Raw genomic sequence first — 12,782 nt, 5'->3', positions numbered from 1 at the left:
CAGAATCTTCCACAGCGGTAAAGGCAGTGCATCAAATGTAAATTATATTCTCACTTTCCACTTTTGGAATTAATTGGCCGATTGTTTTTTGAATAGCAAAAGTTAGTGTTTCATAAGGAATATTAACAATGAAGAGACATGGCAGCCATCTTACTTTATACAGGAGATCTATTTCCACTTGTATTCTTTTAGTAACACTGGTGCTAGAATAATACCGATAGTAGTTAATTGGCTAAACAGTTTTCTAGCAGGAGCTCTATGCATGAAGGGCCACGTTTTGCAGACATATAAATGACAGTAGCAATTTTTCAAGTACTAGCTTTAAAAAAAAAAGTTTTATCCATCTATCTAGGATTCGTCTAGGTCAAATTCAAACGGTGCAGCGGTTCATATGATAACATTTTGAAAGGGTTTTTAAATACACTTGCAGCTGCACTTTTTTATCACAACTGCTTTCCGTTATTCTTTTAGGCCAATCTTTTATCACTCCAATAAAAAGTTCAAACAAGGCTGAGTCAGAGGAAATGATACAGATGCAACAGATCAATTCCAGTTTAAGGGTATAATGTTTACTGTTCATTTCAGGATGTTAATTAAATAAACACTAAATTGATTTGGCATATTCATTTTCCAAATACGATTTAAGATGTCTTTTCAATTTTTTTGTGTTTGGCTGATATATGCTAAATAATTTAGAAGCACTGGAGAATCATGTATAATATATGGCAAAGGTAAAAGTAAGAAATACATTAAAAGTAAGTGATGATTTGGTAGAGTACTCAAATGTTATAAGCAGGAAAGCAAAAAAATATTGAAAGATTTATATGAAATACCCAACCTGTGTTTGCTGGATATTTTTATTATGATATAAGTGTTTATCATAATATAGAAGGTAAGATTACTTACCTTCTATACCTTTCCTCTGTTTTTTGTAATCCCTCTGAATTCATTAAATGTGAAGAGCACAGATCATTTTATCTGCACATCACTCTGGTAATTGGTATTGGCAACATGCCCGATTCAGCTTTATATCAACTCTTCTTCAAACAGTAGAGCGTTGCTCTTGCATGTATATTTCATATTTCACATTTCATATTTAGGGAGTTGCTAGCTCTTCTATTGTTCATTGCTAGCTTCTAATGGTCTGGGTTTGGATATTTACAGTAACATGCTTTTTTTAAACACATTTCTAAAATCTATGTCACTCACATTCTTAATATATTATTAGTGGCATGCATGGCAGCAGCTGTCACACCAAACTGTTGAAATTTCCTTTGTGATGGGGAAGTTTCAATGTTCTGTATTTGGAAAGCAACCGTGTCAGGAATTCCGTAGAATTGGCCTCTTGTTTTTAATGTAATGTATTTCTGACCAATTAGATATGTTCTCACTAGTAGACATTACTGTGTTGTCATTTTTAAATACATTTGTAGTGTACCTTCTGGGAGCATCATTGCACTTTTCTTCCTGTCCTCTGAGATCGGAAATTGATTTTATGCATATGTACACTTTGTTGTTGTTTTTTATGCTGTGTACTGAAGACATTCCAACAGGGCTAACTACTCATTTTGCTATTAGGTGTGCCCTTTTGTGTTTGTATTGATAGTAATAGAATTAAACTGTTATGTATCCAGCACTTTATAACAGGAACCTCACTGGACCACTGTGTTCTTGCTCACAGCAATTTGGTTTCATTTAAGCAGTGAGAACAGGAAGGCAGTTATTTGCGCAAGATTAGTTTCCTGAATGCTGTGAAGTGGAAGTAGCCAAAAAAACACAGGAAGAATTTATTTGCTTGCAAGGTCAGCTAATCGGAAACATTCAGTATCCTGCTCTACAGGGCACAACATGAAAGTGCCACAGAGAGGAAGTTCTTAATCTGCCTAGAGAAAATGTACATATATAACAATTTGTGTTTCTTAGTTATTTGTTTTACATTTTTTTAATCTTATGATTCCTTAGTGGGTTAAAACAGTGGAGTTAAATTTATTGTACTGCTATAATAATATCGCAGGCTTTTTCAGCACGTACTTAGTGAGCATTTCATACAAATCACTCATTCATTTCCTAGCAGAATTAATTTCACTCATTTATCTAAAATGGGAATACAATAAAAATCTGTTTCTTTTAAGAGGAGTGTGAATTCAGCCCGACCAGTTTTTCAGTGTAGTAGAGCATGTACTGTATATGTATATGAGTACAGTAACTGGGAACTGAAATACTGTAGTAATTATAATAAGCTACTAAGTATCTGTCTACTACTGTTCTCACCTATTATGTGGCCAACAGGATAATAAATCTTCTAAAACAATCCAATGTGCCACACTGTTTGATACTGTATACTGAATAAATCAAACTGCAGGGGACATAGGGTATTTTATTAATGTATACTTTCCTCCGTGACCAAAATAAATAAATATATATATATACACTTCTATGTAGAAAAGATTAGACTTTTTTACGGAATTAGATAATTCACTGGGGTTTTAAGAAATAGGCAATTTGTATGTATATATATATATTTAATTTTAATAGATGTACAGAATATATTTGAAATTTTTAAATGGCGTTTCATATAAGAAGTAACATATGTAAAGTAAATGCCAGATGACACAAACTGTTTCACTTCCCTACTGAGGACTGTAGCATTCTCTTTGAGAATTAAAATAAATTTAACAACCCCATCTGTCAATTCTCCCAGCAAGATTTTTACAATACACTATCCCTTAAACTGTAGAAAAGGGCTCTTTTATGTTCTTTCTTCTCATTTTCATGTTTTATTTCTTTTTTTTCTCCATTTTCTCTGAGCTCAGGGAGGAATGATAACAAGAAGGCTTATTGGTTTGAAAAAAACAACAACTTCCAGACATAAATGAGTCCCACAATTTGAAGATGGTAGACTGGTACACAGGCTGTGCCAGTGACCTGCTGTGACCATAAACACTTCCAAAAACCTGTCTATAGTCTCTGAGGTAGGGCATCAGCTGGGGTTGATCACCCATATGGGACTCGCTCTGTTTAAGCCAAACTTCGCCTGATATGGTTCTTCTGCATCAAAGAGAAAGATTGACTGAACAGCAGACATTTTAGATTAAGTATGCCAATGTGTGCAGTTTTCCCAAAACCCACCAATCAGTGAGTGTAGAAGGCAAAATAAGACATTTATGGACCTTCAATCATGAATCAACACATTTCAGAAAATGAAAAGGAACGTTTTGATGTTTCCTTTATCTCTTATTACAGGAATCATTTTCTACAAATTCTCCAAATCCAGTGAGTTCTGAGAATTGTAATTTTATGCTATTTGGTTTGCAGAAACACATGTTCAACCTTTTTTTAGAAGGATTGTGTCTCTTCATAAACAAGTATACTTTTTTCCTTCAATCTACCATCAGTTTCTTTTCTTTGCAGATATGAAAATAAGTTGTTTACTGTATGTCCTGTACAATGCATTCTGACTCATAATCAGATTGAAGGGATTTTAAATAAAGGGTAGGGGTACATTCAATTTGTGGTTTGTATTATATTAAAATAACATACTCCGAGCGGCCCAAGTATAAAAACAAAATCCCTGAAAAATGCATACCAGAGGGTTCACAAAAAATGTCTGAAAACAGATGACGTTAATATTCTGTGATGTTCAGGACACAGTGTTTCCTTGTTCAGGAATGTGCAAAGGAATGTGTTTTGCTTTCTCAAATAAAAAAAAAGTGAAATATGTAAAACTGACTCAAAGCCAAACAGAAGAAAAATAATTAAGCATTAGAAATTTCCAGAATTCAGTTTGTGTACATATTTACATGTAGCACTTAGTGCAATGTTTGTTTTCAATTCCTAATTTTGATTTAAAGTTTTTCTGCCTACTTGCACTGCATAACAACCTGCTTCTATTACTCCTTTCCTGTTATTACTGATAACATTTATTTTTCATATTGTCCCACTGTAATTGGACTAAGTATTTGGGCCGGAAATTCAAGACTGTTAAGTTCTTTTAAATTCGATAATTCCCGATTTTAGTGTGATATGTGATATGAAGAAATTCTTAATTAATTACAATGGGTAATTGATTAGACTTAAGCAATTTTAAGCGTATTCTCTTTTATGAAATGTGTGTGCCTTTAAATGCATTTCTCAATATGAATCAACAATATGTTTAAACAAATTATTTGCTTTGTTCAATGTATGCCTATTCAAATATACATATATCTGTATCTGAATCTAATATCCTGGCATATTTAGTAAACCGGTCAAGAATGCTAATGATACCTAAAATTATAGTATTAGCAAACACTATAAAAACCATAAAGGAAACTCAAAATTAAAAACTGGGACAATTCCTGACAAATAATATGTGTAGAGTGTTCCATGTGGGCAGTAAAAACCAGAATTTTAAGCAGGAAACACTGATCCTGATTAACCTTCCTATACTCCTACAGTATGTACAGTATGAAAAAGAGGTGTTTATGTTCACACATCATTTTCATCTTCTTGACAACATGGGGAATCAATAAAAATAAAACAGAATGTTTGGACATATGGTTAAAAGTGAAGATCAAGGTTTTATATTGTTCTAAAATTGTACAGTACACTTGCAAGACCTCCTTTAAAATTCTGTGTTCAGTTGTGGTTGCCATGAAACAAAAAAGATTTTTATTTTCTGGAATCAGTCCAGAACAGCAACCAGGTACATTCCGGGGCTCAGAGAAATGTTCTATACTGACAGGCTAAAGAGCTAAATATTTTTAGCCTTGTACAGAGAAGACTTCGATGAGCCTGATTCAAGAATCTAAAATTCTCAAAGGAATTGACAAGGGCAGCCCCATGGATCTCCTCAGCACTAACAGGGAAACATGAAACAGAGGACAGAATGAATTAAATACATCTAAAAAGGAAAACAGAAGGCCCGATTTTATACAGTCATATTGTCAAAGCTGTTACCACATTTTCTTGCACCTGGATCAATTAGCTATTAGAATACAAACATCTAAGTAGGCCAAATGAACTTTCTGTTTACACAATTTCTAATGCTCTTATATTCATCCTGTTAGTGTCTTCATAGGACCCATCTAGTGATTTTCCTCTATTGTACATTTTGCAGCATCTGCTACTATGTTTGAACCTTTGCCTCCTGTGTGGAAGTGCTATTAATGCCTTTGAGATTTGAAATGCCCATGCAGAAAATTCACTTGCAGAAGATATTAAGAAAATAAGACAGATACAAATGTGAGAAGGCTACTTAGCCAATCTAGATGAATCTGGTTTAGTACTTAGTAGCAGTCCTTGAAAGAAGCTAGGGTATGGCTGAAAACCTTGTTCTATACACCCAAGACTTTTCGTGTCAAGAAAAGTATATTCTTGGTTTGTTTTAAAGGCACATCCACATACTGTAGGTTTTACTTGTGTTTTCTGGTTCATGTTTCACTGTTCCTTCTGAAGAAGGCCTGTGCATTGCTTTTGTTGGTGCCTTATAGTTAAAATAGTTTTAGCAAGTCTTCTTCTCTCCAGACTAAGAAGATTCAGTTCTTTCCACCTGTGTCAAGGAAGGCGTTAGGAGCACCAGGTTGGACCCTTTGCGGCGCTTAGACTGAAGGTTATTGCAACCGATTGGCATCCTAATCCCAAGGGCAAAAGGCAACAGTCTTAGTCGAAACAAAGAACTAGGTGGGGTAGGCAAAAGAGTCAGGTCGAGTGTATTCAAATCCAAAACGAGAAGCGAGGCAAAGTCGAAGCAGGAGGAAACAAGGTTGGGGAGCCAAAAATCAGGTCAAGAGTAGTAGCGCGCACCAGAGAAAGCCAAGGGTAAGTCTTACTAGTGAGCGGGGACTGAGAGGAGTGAGAGGGTATAAATAGGGAAGAGCGTGAGGGAAGACAATTGATTAATTAGTGCGCGGGTGTTGGCGGTGAGAGGTGCTTATAGGAATGCGGTTCGGGACAACCTCCCAGTGTAGGACAATCCTTACTCCTTTGTCCCAGAATCTATCTAGTAGCTCTTCTCTGACTCCAGAGCAGCAATACCTTTTTGGTAATGTGCTGACCAAACCTGCATACAGCATTCTAAATGAGACCTGACTAGTGAATTATACAATTTTGATATAGCATCATATTTTTTAATTCAACAATTTGGGCTAAATAGCATAACTTTTTGTTTACCTTTTTGTTGCTCTTTTGTCTGGAAGATGTGAGCAATATGACAACTTAAATATCCAACTCTTTTTTCATAAGTAGCCTCTGCTAGTTCAGTGTTTCCTATTGTTTATTTATAGATGACATTTTTATTACCTGTTTTCAAAACTCTCCACTTGTCTTCAGTTTCAGGTGTTTATCAAAGTTGGAATTTTATCTTAATCTTTTTTACTTTAATTTTCTACTTCTACAGTGTTCACTGATATTCATCATTTGATATCATCAGCGACCTTGTCTAGTTTACTAATTATAATACAATCTAGATAATTGGTATAAATTAAAAAGAACAGCAGTCCTATTACAGATCCCTGTGGTACTCTAATTACATTATCCGAATCTGAACATTCACCCCTTAAATAAACTTAGTTTTCCAATAACCAATTCTAAATCCAGATGCATACATTTCCTTGAATGCCTTCCACCTGTAAATTGAGAATTAATCTTTATTGTGAACTTTATCAAAGACCTTCTGAAAATCTAAATACATCACATCACATGCGCTGTGTGCATCCATTACTGTTGTTGCTTGTTCAGCGAACTCTAACAAGTCAGTTAACTTTTCTAAATCCATGTTGACTATATCATGGGATGTTATTTCTTTATAGGTGATCCTCTAATTTTATTTTAATAATTGTTTTCATAACCTCATAACCATGTAATGGAAGTACACTTATTGATCTATAATTTCTCGGGTCACTTTTGTCACCTTTTATTTGGATGGGTACTCTTGAGTCCACAGGTACTTAAATTAAGCTTTATGCCATTTAAATAAACTTTATGTATTTTACAATGTATACAAGTTAAAGGGTGTTTGCATTTTTTAAATATTGCCTTAATATCTTATTTACTTAACTTCATTAGAGTACACAAATTATTTTAAGAAATAGGAAACATAGCACTGCCTGAATAATTGCTGAATGAACAGTATGTCACTGTTACAAGTATGAAAAATCAGCATAGAGTCAGGGAGCTTAAAAAGAGGTGAACAAAATTTCAAAACTCACTGCATTGAAAATCTCACAGCACTCCAGTACTGGTATTGTGGTTGAGTGATGAAACCTTGCACAAAATTTAGGAATACCATCTACTATCTGCTTTCCCATGCTTAATATGAAATATTACAAAATGGCTGCATTGGGCATCCATTCCAATCAGTCCATAGGCTGTTTCAGTTTTCCCTTCTTTCTATGTTGCTTGGTAAGGGTATGTAAAACATTGTGTAAACACCAAGTTTTGATTTCTATTTACAATGTATCACTCTTTAGCAACACTAAAAACAATCTTAAATGCATTGTCAAAGAATATATTACATTTCTATACAAGGATAAAGGTGTATTATTGTTTCTAAAATTATTATCCCAGCAGAAGCTATTCTCCTACAGTTCAAACTTCAAACTGTAATTAGAGACCATCATATAGTATAGTGGAACAGGTGAAGGTTTATTCCTTGCTGAAAGGAATCACAACATTTCAGCTGTGGAGCCTTCTTCATTTGACTTTTCTTTTCCTTTCAGCATGGAATAAATCTTTACCTGTTCCTTTGCAGCCCACACATGCTGACGCAGCTACCTACTCAAAATTCACATAGTATAATTTTATCGTGTGCAAACTATGCTGTATCCACAATGATCCCTGTACAACAACATTGTTGGCTGCTCAATTTAGTAATTGAGTGGTGTCTACTGAGGCCTTATAACCCTAGAAAAGTAAAACGTTACTGAAAAGGACATTTTTTTGTAATTATACTCAAATGTTTGGTAGATTAAATTAGCAATATAGGGCTCTCTTTTCTACATGTTTGTTCATGAAAAGCATATTAGAAAATCAAATGTGGTTCAGAGATGCAGCTATGAAAAACCTTTCTTTTATTAAATGCTTATGGATAATGTTTGTGACTTATGCTTGGATGGAAGGAATACAAACTTAATGCTTTTTTATACATTTTCATTAGAAAAGTTATTCATCATTTATTTCTATTTTTCCTCACAAAATATATGTAAATGCATGTGTGCACACACACACACATGTATATGAATGAGGGAGAAAGAATCACAGTGTAGTCTGTGTTTAATCTATCCTTTGTCACGTGTTTTTCTTCGGACCTACCATCTGTTCTGTGCAGCTCATTTGCAACAATGGTTGGTCTGCATCCTCTGTCTCTTGCAGCTTTTTTTTTTTTGCTATCTTTTTCAGCAAATAGCAAAAGGCCATCCTGCAGAAGGCGAATTTATAATAAAAGTCCTTCATCTCCGCTAATGAATAAAAAGCTTTTGCCCAGAGTTTGTATTCTTCCAAAACATACTCTCTTCTGTTCATTATTTCTCATTCATAACACCAGTGCAATTGCAAAAACAGCACATCCAGCTCCCAACTCCCTTCCCCCATTACTTGCTTTCAGGTTCGGCCTTTGGCTAATGGTGTACTGTAGGTACACACTGTGCTTCCCAAGACCTTACCACAATTCTCTTGACTTTTGTTATTTTTTAATGTGATTAGACGCATGTACAGTTGGCTTCCTATCCCATAAGAGCATCAGCTATTGCACTCATGCGGTTTTGTCATTTTAGTTGGCTCTCCTACTAGCATTACATGCAGATGTACAGTATCTGCTCTTCACCTTTTAAATTTGTGGACTTTTTTTGTAGCGGCAAAATACACAAACACCTGGTAGACAGAAATCTTATTTTTATGACAGCAATCCAACCTGATGGTCAAAAAATGTACTTCTAGCTATTAAGAAAGACACCAAAACTGCTTTTCAAACATACTGTAATAAACAAAAAGTAATGAAGATCTGTCCATAGAAATGACTTAATCTTTCTTTTTATTTACTTTGTAGAAAACAATGCTCATATTTTAAATATGTCCAATATATTTTCTTCCTGAATTGGATAATATTTTATTCTTCTGAAATGCACAATGTTGTTGGCCGAAATTTTAGAACTTTACACAATAATGTTTTTCTTTTTTCAGTCTTAGCAGCTTGTTCAATGGAGTCTGACCTTTATTAACACCGTTGTTAAGTGGCTTTCTTGAGTCAAGCCTCTGAAATTCACTTACAAGAGACCTTTGCCCTTTTAAAGGCAATGCAGTTTAAAGGCCAGAAGCGCCTGTGTTTAGTCTTCTTAAACTAGCAGGTGGATAATTCTGACATCAGACCAAAGAGGTTGCAAACATGCTTGAGTTATGGGATCACTCTTTTCTTGAAAGAGAATATCCACTAATTGAAATACTGAAAAATTGTAGAAATGGTAAGAAATGTTAATATCTGTGTTCACTTCAGATTTGTGCACCTTGTCACTCATTTCTCCAGATGACACATTATGCACAATTGCATTAAAAAATCAGAGATTACATCCCCTCTACGGCACCATATTATTGATATTCGGAGTTTGTCCTTCATGTTCCAACAATATTTTAGTCCTACTACATATTTTTTGTTCATTTTTTGTTTTTGTTCAAATAACTTGGCAAATACAGTACCATGATTCAAGGAAATTTACGTAACAAGCTTAAATATATTTATTGGAAATAATTCATGCAGGGGTTTTATTGATTGTAGCTCACACACAAATATTAGCTGAATTATAATACATACACATGAGTCATTCTGAAGACCGGAGGTTCGGAAGGTGGCACAGCTAAGCTATGCACATCACCTACTGTACATACATAGGTTTAAATGACTCTCCATTAGGTCGAATAAATGAACTTTAATGAGGAGTTATATCTTTGACATTTAAATGAACATGGAAAAACTGTCTGGAATTACAACATTGTTTCCAGTCTCTTGATGTAAGTATTAGACACGCTCATGAAGATTTGTAATTTAGAATGCACAAGATTAAGCAATCAGATATTAAGATATCAGATATATCAGATATAGGTTATTGTTTCAGCCTTGTTTTGTGCTTTATGTTTTCATGTTATCACTGTCAAGCCTTTACATGGCTATTTGGTATTTACATGGTATTTAGCCTTTCAATACTTTATTTTGTTATGTTTGCACCACTGTCAGTAAATGTTTTATAATTTTTGTGCACAAATATTTATTGGAGCCATTGGAGATGTTTTTTTTTAACTGTTTAAAAACCATTAAAACAGTGAGGAGATTAAAATACTGAATGCTCGCAGTCATATTAACTTCAGTTCTAGCTCATAATTCATCTGTGGTTGGGATTACTTTGAAAGCAAGGTTTTCCAGCTGCTAGTCAGCAGAAAGTAAAAGCAACAGTTAACTACATTTAATTAAATCGTGTGGTGTGCTTGATAGAGAAATAGTGTTTCTTTATGTCTTTTGTAAAACATTATCATTTGTACGTGGTTTTGTGTTATAACATCATTCTGACCCTTTTACGGTTTTAGAATGATCTGGTAGGTTATGCAAGTTAAAAGCCCTTCATTTTTGTCTCAGGAACTTTCTACATGACATTTATAATGTAATTTCAAATGCAGTTTATTACATAATCTAACTCTTATAGTTTTAAATTATAAAAACCAAAAACCATGTGGGCAGAACAAAACAGATGAGAGGTCCCAAGCTCTTCTAGAAGCTGGCTTAAGCTTCTAATTAACACAGAAGCAGGGAGAAGCATGGTATTGTTGAAGATGCAATACCAAATGGATTGGTGATTTCTGCTATCATCAGGTTAGGCTTCATGAAAGTTAAGGTCAAACTTCAAGGCCCTGTGGTTGTAAAGGGCGTTTTGGCATACAGCTTTCCTGATAACCTAGAAAGACTATTTAATGATTGCTATATTTTTTCATTTCTGGCTACTAAGCCAGTTTTTGGTTACACTTTTATACAGCTAATAAAGGTTTCTTTATTGACTTTAAGTGTTGATTTGTCTCATCTGTCAATTCCTCATTCTAGTGCTGATTGAGCCAGAAAATTCCTGCATACCAATCTAAAAACACTCTTACCTTTGCCTAGCGCAGTAGGTATCTTAAAATGAACCTTGAGTGATGTTTGTATTAAATTAAACTTTGTATTTGTAATCAGATAAAACGAAGGTTTCTTGAATAGATGGAATTTTCATGATGTTCTTATCTGCTTATCTAAATATAATCTGTTGAGTTTTTTTTAAGTTAATTTATTCTCATAATCATAATTTTTCCACTCAAATGCTGCAGGATACAAGGATAACACAAGAGAATAATATTTTTATATATATAAATAGAACAAAAATTGTTTCAGAAGTCCTGGAAAACTGCCATTAATGTATGTGTTGTACAGTAAATACTATTTTCTTCAAAACTTTTAATATATCTTTTCATAACATTGAATCATACAGTAAATATACAATAGTGAAAATACTTTTTTTAAGATTGTGAATTTTATTACTCAGAAGTTTTCAGTTATCATTACACTTGTAACAATGTAATCCAAATTGTATTTCCATTACTTACATTATGCTTTTCATTAGACACTATATTACAGGAGAAAACAGCAACTGGAATAATGTTATGGTTTATGGTTGGCTTCAGGTGAAGGCAACCAAAAGACCTTCTATTCTTCTATTCTGGCTTTTATTAGTTTCGTATTGATCAGTTTATCATAAGATGAGATAGTGAATTCCTGAGTAGATCAATGAGTGCATAGGTTGAGGTTTATGGCCCAGATGGCTCAAGTTCAAAAGTTCTGACTTTTGTCATGCCACTAGCTGACGGAGACCAGGATTCCTCAAGCAGTGGTACACAACTGGCACAGAGTTTTGCCAGTATAGGACAGGGATTATGTAGGCAGGGCTTTGTTTAACTTTATTGCCATATGTAACTGGTACATGTTCTGGTACAATAGAATTCTTACTTACAGAAAGTCTCTTGATTGTAAAAAGTGTAAAAACACAAAGTGTAGACAGTGCATTTAGACAATATACAAACAAACAGTAGACAATATACAAGTAAATGTAACATGACATGTAAACCATGACTGCAGATGCACAATAAATAAATAAAATTACATTGAGGTAGATGGTGTAGGTTTGGTCCAAGGCGCATGGCCAAGTGTGTTCTCCAACTGCACCGCTTGTGGGTAAAAGCTATTGAGGAATCTGGTGGCAAGTGTCCGTATGCTCTCATATCTCTTGCCTGAGGGCAGTGGGGTGAAGAGCTCATGCCTGGGGTGGTGACTGTCCTCTGTGATGGCCAGAATTCTATCACAGCAGCGGTCCTCATAGAGCTGTTTAATCTTGGTGAGACCACAGCTGATTATCTTCTGGAGCAGGATCATCGTTCTCTGCAGTGCCTTCCTCTCTCGAGAAGAGGTGTTGCCGTACCACACGGTGATTCCATTGGTGAGGACGCTCTCGATGGTGCAGCAGTAGAAGTTTACCAACACAGGTACTGGCATCCCCCATCGCTTGAGGCACCTCAGGAAATCTTCAAGATAGTGTCCGTGTTCACAGTCCAGGTTAGGTTGTTAGAAATGTGAATTCCCCAAAACCTAAAGCTGATGAGTGTTTCCACTTCGGTTCCATCAATACTGAGTGGGCTGTGAATGTGCAGCCTTTGTCTCTGAAAGTCAACTATGGTCTCTTTTGTTTTACTCACGTTCAAGTCCAGGTTATTGCTGTGACACCACCTCAGCAGCTGTATGA

The sequence above is a fragment of the Lepisosteus platostomus genome, chromosome 2 (assembly GCF_059453375.1).
Source record: "Lepisosteus platostomus isolate fLepPlt1 chromosome 2, fLepPlt1.hap1, whole genome shotgun sequence".
Lineage (NCBI taxonomy): Eukaryota > Metazoa > Chordata > Actinopteri > Semionotiformes > Lepisosteidae > Lepisosteus > Lepisosteus platostomus.
The sequence above is the reverse complement of the archived record's forward strand: the minus strand, read 5'-3'. Positions refer to the sequence as shown.